At 40.7% G+C, this 12,637-nt stretch overlaps 1 protein-coding gene and 1 non-coding gene across 5 annotated transcripts in view; one reads left to right on the forward strand and one right to left on the reverse strand.

Annotated features, from left to right (window-relative positions):
- Nucleotides 1-12,637, reverse strand: part of Dgo (ankyrin repeat domain containing protein 6 diego) — a 139,613-nt gene that overhangs the window by 60,174 nt on the left and 66,802 nt on the right. The window lies entirely within an intron of this gene.
- Nucleotides 7,276-7,348, forward strand: Trnar-ucg (transfer RNA arginine (anticodon UCG)). The gene has a single exon. It is a non-coding gene; the product is annotated as a tRNA-Arg (tRNA).

Genomic DNA, 12,637 nt, shown 5'->3' on the forward strand with positions numbered 1-12,637 from the left:
AATTTTGTAATTTTATTTTCTATCCGTAGCTTGACTCAAACGCAAACGACACCTCTAAAGCGATTAACAAAATTAAACCAATTTTACACCAAGTTTACGATTACAACGATTACTGTCATTAGTAATTCGAAACATTAAAATTCTGAAATTCGAAAATTCGACTATTCGACAGACTGTTTGAACATAGGAAAATGCAAAGTCCGAGACGCGAGATAGACCGATTAAAAAACGTTTAAACGTTGTTAAATTAGTCTTTAAAGATGGAAACTCCAAAGATCTGTTCTCACGCGTGCTACTAATTTTCACCGCACTCGTCAAACGAAATAAGTATCCTCTTCGAATGGAAATCAATACGCTGAAATTGTCCGCTGAAAACCGTGTCCGGACGAGATCGCAAATGGACAAATGACCAACGTGGCCATTTGACGTGGCAAGATACTACCGTCCTACAATCAGGATGACAATTGCGACGAAGACATATCAGGATCTTGCCAATAATTCCAACGCGGTAGGTACTCGACGCATCTTCCATAAATCATGAAGCTATCCCTCCGAGCGAAACTTCACCCCCTTCGCGGTGTGGCTGCAAGATTTTCAACGAGCGACTAGGGATCATCGACAAGTCCTACATGAAAATCTCCTACGGTTGTAAACGGGAAAGTTAGTTATTTTTCCCCCTTCTCGTGCGGACGACGGACGCGTGCACTCATGAATCATTCAAATTGCTCGTGAGTGATGGAACTGCAGCTTGAGAGCCGTCGTCTTTCTTCAACGACCGAGAAAACTCGCGCCCTTTCCTTTTCTGTACAAAGAAACCAGCTTTCGCGCCATTCCTTAATTTTAACAGGCTCGTGCATGAAATACGATCGTTCTTCCATTCCAGACGAGTTTGTTCGCTTATTTATCGTAGCAGCTTGTTATCTAATTTTTGTTATCCGATACTATATGATCGACGGTTCGATCGTAATTTTGATTCAATTTATAGGGTAGCTAGGAATATATTATAATATCTCGAGGATCAGGTTTATCGCTTTCAAGTTTCGTTAATGTTAATACGAAACCAGGTGTTGGATTTTATTTACTTAAAAGTCAACGTTTACTAAAACAGGCGAATGGAAGTTTTGCTTTTATATCTTTACGCGCGCTTTTACGAGGATTTAATCGCAGAGACTATTTTAGAATCTTGAGAAGTTGAGAAACGTAGAACGAAGACTTTCTAACTTTTCTCTTTTTAATTTCAGCGTCCAAGGATTAGTCGTGTCTCGATGTTCGCAGTAATTTTATGGAGTCGGAAAGAGCGATAAATTTCAACGAACCAATGGAAAACGAACTAACGTCTTAGGAATTGCTAGAATTAACAATTTTCAGGTTCGAAAATTGAAAACTTTGAAGGGATAACAATTTTTCAAGAACGTAATAGTCGTGCCTCTGGCGCCTTTTTCAAGCAATTCTTTTCCACTTTCTACGGCAGGTAGTCTCTTTAACAGAAAGAAACCAAAATAATTTCGCGAGGACGTCGATTTCACGGCACGTTAAAGCGAGTAACAGCCTAACAAGGTGCGATCGTCGAATGAAAACCGTGTTAATGCATCTGCTGAAACACTTATAGCGACCCTTTACTCTCCGCGAGACAAACGGAACTAACAATCCTGTCTTAATTACCTGACTACGTTCTCTCTGAAACTGCCAAGTTTTTCGTAACGTCGTTGTTTACTGTTAACAGAAACTCGTGCTTTCTCGCTGCCTTGTCTACCAAGAACAATGTATTCCGTACACAACCAAGATGCAGTTAATCATAGTCTTTCTCATGTACGTAGGAGCCTTGCAAACATTTAATGTACATTTCTTATCTCATCAAGCGTTTCAAATACGAACGCGTCTCGTTTGACTGGCTAAATTGAAAACAAACAAGGGAACTTATTCGTAGACTGTTATGGCTAATTGAAGAAGAATTACTATAATTGCAATTAATATTATTATATTGTAAAGAATTTATCGTGAGAAGGGAAACCGCGATTCTAATGAGAAATCGGTTGCATTATATGCATTCGTTTTGAAACGATCGTTGTAAGAGAGAAATTATTCTTTGTTCGACTTTGTTCGAAGATTCTTAACGAACGTATAGGCAACGTAAAGACAAATTTCATAGTAAAAAATTTAAATTAAAGACCTTCGTTTTTTACACGGACGTAACCGTTTCGAAAATCATTGTTCACCTGCAGGAAATACACGAACCGTATATTCGATAATGATACGCTACAGCTTGTCCCTCTCCTTTTACCGGAAGTGCTCGTGGTCTCCTCGTGTCAGCTGTACTTCGTTCAACATATAATCCAGGGATTAGACTAACCACAGTGCGCGTCCGCTATTCCTGTTAATCGCTAATTAAGTTACTTAACGACGAAGAACTATTACCGATCGAATAACCTTTAAGTACCTAACACTACGTACGCGGATGAAGAATGTGCTCGTTTTTTACGCATCGAACAACATTTACAAGGCTAAGTAAATTATTGCGTCGGTAAAGCAGGAGACATAATTAAGCGATACGCATCGAGCGTGTTAATTTTAATCAGCCAGATTAGTCTCGTATGACGACCGTAAAATTGATGTCAGTGATGCTTCGACTTCTTCAAGCTTGTATAACAGTTCTTACGATGATAGTTATTTCATTATAGGCATTTGTTTTATAATAGATGAATTTGCTAATGTTGAAAAATAAAAGATACGAGCTGGATGATAGAGTACAAGCGTGATCTGTTTAATCTTGTAACAAGGGCGTAACTCGATTCGTTGTTATCGTAATCTTGTTGTAACTTCGTATTATTAGCTTCTCCTTCCTTATATTCGTAGCGCCATAGTTCGCTTAAATTTCTGCTTTCGTGTCCGAAAATTATCACTACGATTAACTTACAATTTTCTAAATTTCATTTGAATTTTCATCAACTTAATATTTCAACAAATATAAATATCGCTAGACTTCAAACATTCAGCGAAAGTTCATGAAATTGACGAGATCATTACATGAATGCTTCGGAAATCGTAACGGAACTACGTTTGAAGAGAAATTCTGTCCCTGCGAACGGTCTTGGAAGATTATAGGCGCAAGGGAAGATGCAAAAACCGTAACGAAGATTTTTTGGACCGTTGCATGAATTTTGCGCACGCACTGCGCAGAGGCCCGATACGAGGCACGCTGGTATGCAATGTAACACGCCCTTTAGTCGGCCAAACCGGCCCATGATCCCGTAATCCATGTTTGAAAGCCGCCGTTCTCCTGCGTGTTTATAATACTTTAATCGCTATTGACAAGCAGAACGAAACTCGCAGCGCTTCCACCGATAATTAACATTGCACGTTGTTCTATCCATGAATGATTAAAGGTTGTTCGATGTTCGAGGAAGCGTATAAATCCTGCAGGCCCGAAAAACGACCAAACAACTGCTCGTAACGATGCCAAACCCAATGACAATATTTATTACCTGACGTTTCTGAGAATCGCAGAACAACGAAAAATAAAAAAAATCAACGTATATAAGATGCGTCGATGGTTTTTGTCAAAAGAAAGTTTTACAAAATCGCATAATAAATTACTCAGCAGTTACGTACATAAATTACACGTGTATCGAGTAAACGGAGTTACGTTTCATTTATCTACGATAATTGCTAGGATGCGTGTAAACTACAAGAATCGGTAACAAGCGGAGGAAACGCGTGTTATAGAACTCGGAGAAATTGAGCAACGGAATCTCTAAATGACCAGCGTTGCATACGAAAAAGTCCAAAGCTGTGCTGAACGAATTCGCAGCGGTACATATACGGTTCAACGGATCAAGAACTGGAAAACATACGTAGCGTAGGCTTGCGCTAACGTACGAATAAAGATCGTTTAAAAAATCTTAAGCGAGGATGTACGTATATAGCGCTTCCTGCTTCAATCTCTGCAACGTGACATTTTGCTGTTAAAACTGGGTACCATAGATTCGCATAGACAAGCTAACAGGTTGGAAGATGTACGTCAGAGGAGAGTGCCTTCTGTACAAAGCGCAGATAAATCAGAAAGAGAGCGGATGCATGGCAGGGAGCCGCGGAAACACTTGTTCGGTCGAAACGACCGCGAACAGAGACAATGGTCCGGCTTTCACCGGGGCAATCGTGCCGGTGTATCGCTATGGTAGCCCTTCGTGGTCGCGTTATGGCCACCCGTCGTTAGTTAACGCCATAAATGGGAACGGGCAGCGGCTATGCGAAAGTTCATGATGTACGTTGTTACGTCAATTACGCGCTTTAGTCCGTAGAACGGGCTCCGGGCTTCCATCACGTAACATTGAAACGCGCCCGGACGTTTCGACGTCTTTTACGCCGCAAGAGGTACACCGAGGAATCTAAATTAACTCGGCCATTCAGCCCGCTTTACCCAGGCCCTCGTCTCTACAACGCTTAATATACTTTAGTCTACCGTCCATTGTCAGTTACGTCCGCGTTCATTTTTCTTCTATTTTTCCCCGTTTAGACGCTGGCTCGTGGTTTGGAATGCTTAAATCTTAGAAATTCGACTTAAGCTTAGAAGCTCGCAATATCGTAATTGAAACGTGAATTCTTCAAGTGGAATATTTCGTAGGATACTTTTTAATATCTAATGAAACTTTTAAACTACAAACACATCGAACTAATATTAACGTAATATACCGTCGAATAAAATAAAAGGCAGAACGTTGAAGTAAATTCTCGAAAATATTCATCGGTTGCGTATGTGAAGATCTTCGGGACGATAATCCTTGGTAATTTTTTGGTAACGAAAGTGGTTGTTAGTTGTTGTATATCTGGGAACTTTTAGGTAACGGGTGTCTATGAAATAAATATGTTGCACGTTGCGTGTACCACGTTCACAGAAATACGTTCTCCCACGAACGATCGACGAGTATCCGGAGGAGTGTTTAATGTATTCACCCCTCTTTTCTAGAAGAGTCAGCAGAGGCATGCTAATTGCCTTTTGGACAATAGTGGGATACCATGTTGGTATGCGATTCTCTGGGCACGTTCCACCTTACATCAAGAATAATTTCGTTCGATTTCAGCTGTCTGCCATCGCCACGTACGCAAACGTAATTAGCAATAAGCTTTTTTACTATTCAAAGTTTATTAAAGTCGTGCGTTAAACGGTATCGCGTATTAAATGGCGGAGCACATAAACAAATTATGAATCTTCTACAGCGAAGACACCGAAATATTCGAAATTTCACCACGACGCAATGTCGCGTTGCACAACGCGATCAATGAAACCGTATTACCATTTAACTGGAACTCTGCATGGAACAACGAGCAAGTAGGCCTTGCGCCGTGGAAAATTCAACGAATATTTAAAAAAGAATAATCGGCGAGTAAATAAAGAAGGAACGCGTTCTCACTTTTGTCTCTCACTATCTAAAACTCTCACAGTGATACGTTTAAACGAGTCTTTATCTTCAGGTATAATTTTTGTAAAATAGCACTACCAAACCTTTATTCGTAAAAGGTAACAGTAGCTATGAAACCTTAACACCCGTCTGCACGATGGAACAGCATGAAGCATGAAACACGTTGCAATGGGCAACGAGGAGCCATACGAAGCGAAATTCGAAGGACACGCTGGCATTTGTTCGGATGAAACCGGCCTCGGCTTTTATCGTCCAAATAAAGCCAAGTTCCCAAGAGCCGCTACACCATTGCCAAGCTTCGCATGCGAAACAGAGAGAGAGAGACAGACAGACAGACAGACAGACAGAGAAACAGAGAGAGAGAGAGAGACAGACAGACAGAGAGAGAGAGAGAGAGAGAGAGAAACAGAGAGAGAGAGGAAGAGAGTCACAACGACAACGCTACATTTGTCTAACTAACAAGCTACACCGCGAGGCGGGAACTGTTAAATCATCCTCTGTATCAGCGTATTTACCGAAGGATAAAACGTCCGAGTCTTTTGAATTTATTGCACGGCCTTGATTTATCTCGCTTGCATCCATGAAGATGAAGAAAAAGAACGAGGAGATGAAGAAGAGGATGAAGAAGAAAACGGCGACGACGAATAAAAAGGAAACGAAGAAGAAGAGGATCCTCTATGTTTCACGTGGATCGGCAACGAAAAGAAATCGCGCCGAGCCGTGGGGCCTCCGTGTTTATCGTCGATCAAAACCCTCGCTGTTATCTTCCCTTTATGCAAAATTGTTTTTCCACGATTGTATTTCCGAAGGTACGGTCGCCCCGAGCACCGAACAGTCTCGAATACTCGGTTCGATAATTGCCGCGTGTCTACCGCCTCATCGTCGGTTTCATTAAGCCTGTTCGGCCTCGAACCGAGTGGAGCGTGATGGCGTTTGGGTAGAGAATTTATGGTGAAGCACGGAAAGCCCTATCCCACACGTTCCAGTTCCCTTTTCCATGTGTCTGCGTGTGTCTATGTGTGTACGTATGTAATAACAAGAGGAACAATGGGGCCTCGCTGTAGATAAAATAGGTTTCTGCTCTTCCTTTGATTTTTGATTTTTGCGATTTTTATTTCGGACACGTTGAGAATATCGTGCATAGCGTCGAACCAATGGGAATCGGACGTTGGGCTGTAGGGTGAGATTTAGTGGTGAATTTTACAGTAGCTGCGTGTTTGCTATTTTTTCTGCTTCCGTTCTGTTTTTCTTTTAGATTGGCGATTCTTTTCAGCATTATATCGCTCAAAAAAGTACCGGTAGAAGTTCTAAGGTAGAGCATATTGTTATAATTGGAAGATATTGCTGAATTTTATTCGTAATAAAGAAGATATCGCTGAATTTTATTCGCTACTTTGTTATTATTAGAACGATCGATTCAGCGAAAAATGATAAAAATCAAGTAAAATGTTGAACTATGCTTCTGGAAATCTTATCGAGATATTTTACCTCTTACAAATACATATTGAAAATACATATACTATGTTAGCTAGAATTAAAAAAATATAGACAGTTAAAGAAATAAATTCAAGTATAAAATTAAATATATATATTTATATGTCTCTTAGTCATACTTTTTGTTAGCATGCGAACATCGTATTCCACATAAAAAGGCAAAATGACTTAATTATATGGCTCAGTAGGCATATTATATAATTAGTATAAATTTCGTATTTTATTAATTCTATGGTAGTAGTGGGTCTCGAAAATCAATGTAAAGTATGTAATATGTAAAATCGAAATTTATTTATGGGTTTTTAATGAAATTCAAAGTCGGATAGGATGAAGGTTTTCGTAAACGGGGTAACAACCCCTAGGTGACCGTGTGGCCTAACGGATAAGGCGTCGGACTTCGGATCCGAAGATTGCAGGTTCAAATCCTGTCACGGTCGAGGTTGTTTTTTTTTTTCCCCACAGAAAAATACTCTTATCACATCGTACGAAACATTCGAATAAACTAAGATCGTCAAAATTTTATTTACGCGAAGTATTCTTCTTCTTCTTACGCCTTTGTCTTTAATTATTTATTTTATTTAATGAATATTTCTAAACGCAATACGAATCGTAAATTTGTGTTAATTATTCATAAATTAATATCCTTTTATTCGTCAATTTTTCTTACGTTTTAATCGATACCAAATTCTTTCAAGAGACTCGTAGACTGTTTGCGATAGTATTTTTCTGTGCATGTTATTTCATTATAACGAACGAGCTTGATAGTCACTTTATCTAATAAAATAGACTTTGTTTGGGTCTACTAATCTCCGTTACAACGAATTAGGTTGTAGGTGATAAGAGAAGCGTTTCCGTCCGGTCTTTCAGAAGCTTTATCGTGACTGATGTAATTGACATCATAAAATCATTGTAATCATAAAATTATGGAAAAATTGCTAACCTCCGTTTATTTTATCCCTGATCTTCGTGATTATTATATTACGTACACGCTCGAGCTACGAATTAAAACATCCACGTATTCTCCGATCTTCCGCTGAAAAGATAACAGTCATCGAAAAACTTCACGCGAACGACAATCACCTTCGAATCAGCAGGTTTTTAAAATCCTTGCATTATCCCGTTAGTTCCAGAATTAATTTAAGTTCTACCTTATTCCCTGCCTAGATACGGTTTTACCGTTTAAAAGAACGTTTCGTATTTTACGTAGCGACGAACGCAAAATATCATTTCGTGAAAAATAGCAGTGGACCTATCGTTCGAATAGAGTCATCTGTAAAATTAAGCAAGCAATTGCGGAATTTTTCTAACGTTCGACAATAACGCTATGTACGATCGCCGAGAACGACAAAGCGAGGCAATTACCACGCGTAATTACGTTTGTTACACGTGGAAACGGGACTGGCGTTAGGTAGCGGGTCGTGTACGGCAAAGGTTGCAGCGAACACTCTATAACTCACTGTGCTTACATAGCCGGTATCGACCTACGATAGCGTCGTCGGTTAATTTGTTGCTTTCACGACTGGCCACGCTCGCCGGCTGGCGAGAAAATAAAATTATTCGCGTTAGGTAGGCGGTTCGATGCACGTGCATGACGAAGAAAGATATATAGACAAAGGGAAGAAAGAGAACGAAACCGGTGATGTCGATGTTGTAGAAAAAAGTGCATGGACGAATAAACGAAACAGAAAGGCAGGAAACTGGAAAGTGAACTAAATTCGCGTACCAGTTATCGTATTACCTGAATGTTAATATGAAAACGTTTATCTGGCCGATGGTTTGAATGGCAGGTGGCTGATGTATTATTTTCTCTCATTTTAAAGTATTTAACGTTTAATCGGCTGATCTATTCGCGGAGTTAAATCATTCAACGTCGAAGAATCACCGGCGTACAGATCGCCTCGTGTTGCCTCGTGTCTGTTGGGTTAGTAAGATCGTACTGGAAGACCACGATTACGAATTGATTTACTGTGTAAAAGGCTTTTGCTTTTCCTAGCCGCTTTCGTGTCGTAGATTAGAATGATCGGTTGTCGCATCCATGACAGTCAATATATCAGCCTCCCCCCCAACGATTAATAACTTCGCCGTTAACAACATTATTATACACCCGTATATTTCTATACCTTCAGAGAAGCTCTTTTATTACTCTTCCAAACAAACACATATTACGATTCTAAGGTGTTCGAACATTATCTACATGATTAGACGCTCGTTTCATAATCCCGTCAGTGATCGTTTTTCTCCAGAATCGCGTATTAATAAAATTCATTATATACGCAATATCGAAACTTTTTGATAATATTCTCTGACCTTACGTATTGATTTATTGTTGAGGCTATTAGATGTATGAACAGAGGAACGCGTGCATAAATTGTAAAGTAGAAAATATATTTTAATACAGAAGCCTAAGTACAAGTAGGAATATAATTTGAGCTGGTCCCGATCCGCACGCCAGAAGCGTTACCCTATGACTGAAAGCTCCGAAACCATCGTCGCCTGTCTACGTGTTTATGGTTTGCCTTCGTCCCAGTCTATTGTCTATACGCTGTCGATGGCTTCGGTGCTTGAGAAAACTAAAAAGACCACATGTAGACTTTTCTTAGAAATGGTGACCGCTTCAACATTTATGTATATCGTGACGCATTCGAGGCGTTTCAAAGACACAAAATCGAGTTTAATTGCAAAGTTAGACTTCATTCGACTTAGGTCCACTAACACCGTTTGCGGTTTCGAGCTTGTACCACGAGAGAAGCGGATAGGGGAGGGGTTTTTAGTGGCGTACCACCTGCCGAGTCCCACGTGACTCTGTGACACGGGTCACTGGGTATGCGTAATTGCATTTTCCCCTCGTCGCAAAAAAAAAAAAGGTTCGCTAACACCAAACCACCTGGTCTCATCTGCGCGCGATACTTGCGCCTTTGGTAATGTCGTATCAAAATACGTATTATGCATTAAAAATAAAGTACATCTATAGCAAGTAACACATAGAGGACATATATATAATACGTAGAATGACACATACATATACAGAAGCGAATAGCTTCACGTCGTAATTATCGCGCGACCAGATGACTCGGAGACGTAATCAAGACGCTTCGTCCATCATCAAGCATTTCCTCGTTGGAAGATGAGAGACGAAACGAGTCGCGGCGAGTCTCGCGAGTTTTTTCCGCCAACTCATCGTCTGCGAGTATCTCTTTGGCTCACTCCCACCCAGTGGTCCCATTTCCTCTTCAGATCACGTTCGAGCTTCTTCACCCGGTGAATATGGACTTCCTCGTTCGCGGCTGCACGCCTTCCAGCAATTTTTTGATTTTCCGTAAATCGCCGCTGCCACTTTCTATCGCGAATCCAACGGTTCTACGATCTTTTCCAGTATTTCTTATCTTTCCCTTTCTTATCTTGACCCGTTGCGATATTCAGATACATCGGAGAGGACAGTGTACGATTTTATAGGAAACTAAGATCGATCGGAAGGTTGTTCGACGGAAGGTTGAATATTAACGAGCTGCATCGAAGGATAGATAAATGAATGACGTAGAGAAACAAGATAAAATTGGAAACTATACGGCTATAAATCTTAGACATCGTAATTTCGATCGTGCATCATACGAGAATCGCACGGGATCGATAATTTATGGATCGTGGATCTTTCGATTTTATTATTAATTCGTAACTGAGATGAAGCGCGTTACATTAAAGGAAGTTCGTTCGTGGTTTAACGTACATATATAGCGCATAATCGTTTTAAGAGATAGTCGAACGCGCGATCCTATCTTGAAAGTTCGCCAGGTTTCTTAGCGGTTTTTACGGTGTTCTTCGATAACTGTAACGCGACCGTACGACGCCCGAAGAAACGTACGCAGGCACGTCGAGCTCTTAATAAATACGTTTCATCAGGAATGGTAAGAAGTGACAGGCATCGATAAAGAATCCCACAGGTTCTCACCGCCGTGCCGCCTCTGCGAATTATCTAGAAGCGAAGTTGATCCCTGTCGTCATCGTTAGACACGCGGAGATCTCGTCAATATCCTGGACAATGGGTCGACTCCTTCGATAAAAATTTCGCGGAAACTCCACGATCCCTAGAATCTCGTAATAAAATTCCAAAACTGTGAAACGTAATTTAGAGACCGCGGATCACGTGTATTTAATTTCACTTAGAAAGTATCGGAAAGAGGTGAATTTATCGCAAACCTAATTATATTTGAATTGCAATAAAATTAATTCCGTGCGACTGGCTTTTCCACCACGCGTTTTCTCTTCTTTGCTTAATTCCCGATAATGGCAATTATTGCACACGCGGAACCGTAGAGAAGCGTATTCGTTAACGGGTTCGCGGGTATCAGGGTTGTCAAAACAGGTTTAACGTCAACTCGTTCGTAAGATTTAACGAATGGATCGACTGTTTTTTCACGCGGTTTCGTACAACAAGCTTGTAAGTGAAAGTGGGATGAAAGAAGCTGGTACAAGTTTCGAGAGATTTATGATAAAACCTCGTTAACTTAACGAGCAAATCATCGATTTAAGCTTAAGAAACTTGCGTATCGCGTCTAAGACCAAGGTCGACACTTCCGCCGCTATGTCATTGCTGTTTCACGGAGTCATTGGCCGAGTTTCCCATTTCATTCCGAATAACTGTATCAACCTAGCGTTAGAGAACTTTTCTAGGAAAATACGTACGCGTAAATGCGCGTCGTTTCTATGCTGATCCGCTTCGTAGAAAAAATCGCGCTTCTGTCACTTTTCAACCGAGCTTTTCAATCGCGCGTTTATCGTAGTTCGAAGGTAAAATCAACGAGCCTGACGTATCCAAAACTAACGTCACCTGTTCGACTGTTATTTCGCTGCTGTTCCTCGGAGTCATTGGCCGAGTTTCCCATCCGAGTAACTGTACAGTCAAGGAACGAACAAGGACGCGTATCGTGGCAACGAGGAACGCGCGAGAAGTGATGGAGCGCATCTACCGGATCATTTGCTCTAATGCAGCCGGGACGAGCAAATCCTCTCATTATCCCGATGAGGAACATTTAGTTGAACACTAGAGAACACCCATCCAGTCTGTCCTTCCTACAAATTACAATCATCTGGACAAATTACGCCCAGTCTCTGTCGTTTCTTTCGCCAATGTCTCTTTATTCGCGTGGCGAACGATTTTGTATGCGGAATGAGACATTTCGTGCCGTGAAAATATTCGCCTGCGGAAAATTCGTCGACCAACGAACACGAAATCTACGGAAACTACGGGTCTCGTCGATTTCCTTAGGCTCTTTTCGAATTACCGCGTTTTTTGTCGGCTTAATGGAAGATTAATGGAGACGATGAATAATAACGCGATAGAAATAATAATAACAACGAGGAAACGAGACGCCTGCAGGCACTCTTCGCTCAGATGGGTTTCTAATCGTTTTTTCGACCAACTATAATAATTGGTTGCGTTTCGCAATGCAAGATAACGAAACAGGTTAAATTATATTTGGACGGATAAGTAAATCGGCAATAAAGATTGCGGATTTTGTCATTACCACCTGTTAAGGTTATTTGACGTAGGTGGATACAAAGAAACGCGTGGATAAATCGTAAGGTATTGTAAGTATATATATATTGTGAATATTAAAGTACAAAGTGTGGAATACAATGTGAGCTGGTCCAGATCTGCACGCTAGCAATGTTACCCTGAGACTAAAAAACCCTGAAGTCAACGTCACACATATACCGCTTATGGTCTG

Source organism: Bombus fervidus, chromosome 16 (genome assembly GCF_041682495.2).
Source record: "Bombus fervidus isolate BK054 chromosome 16, iyBomFerv1, whole genome shotgun sequence".
In the NCBI taxonomy this organism is placed as follows: Eukaryota; Metazoa; Arthropoda; class Insecta; order Hymenoptera; family Apidae; genus Bombus; species Bombus fervidus.